This window comes from Amia ocellicauda, unplaced genomic scaffold, assembly GCF_036373705.1.
Source record: "Amia ocellicauda isolate fAmiCal2 unplaced genomic scaffold, fAmiCal2.hap1 HAP1_SCAFFOLD_40, whole genome shotgun sequence".
NCBI lineage: Eukaryota > Metazoa > Chordata > Actinopteri > Amiiformes > Amiidae > Amia > Amia ocellicauda.
The window spans coordinates 1,030,385-1,031,010 of record NW_027102973.1 but is presented as its reverse complement, the minus strand read 5'-3'; positions in this window follow the sequence as shown (position 1 = coordinate 1,031,010).

Sequence of the window (626 nt, the reverse complement as noted above, 5' to 3'; positions counted from 1 at the left end):
AGCCCTGTCAATAAAAAGCAGGTTAGGGCATTTTTAGGGTTAACTGGGTATTACCGGAGGTTTATTCCCAACTATGCTACCTTAGCGGCCCCTCTGACTGATATGACTAAGGCTACAGAACCCAATATGGTTAGATGGGGTGATACAGCAGACCGGGCTTTCTGGAGCCTACAGGAGGCGCTCTGCCGCAACCCCGTTTTAATGGTACCTGACTTTCAGAAAGAATTTATAGTCCAGACGGACGCCTCTGAGGTGGGGATCGGAGCGGTTTTGTCCCAAAGAATGGGTGATCACGAACACCCGGTGTTGTTCCTTTGCAGAAAGTTGGAATCCAATGAAATAAATTATTTGGTAGTTGAAAAAGAATGTTTGGCAGTGAAGTGGGCTTTGGACAGTCTTCGATACTATTTGTTGGGCAGGCACTTCACCCTGATCACTGACCATGCCCCCCTCACTTGGATGCATCGTTCGAAAGACAGGAATGCCCGTGTGATGAGGTGGTTTTTGAGTCTCCAACCTTTTCATTTCACCCTGCAGCACAGGCCAGGGAAGGCCATGGGGAATGTTGATGGGCTGTCCCGGGTGCATGCTTTTTTGCGGCTGTCGCTCGACCTATGGGGTCGCAG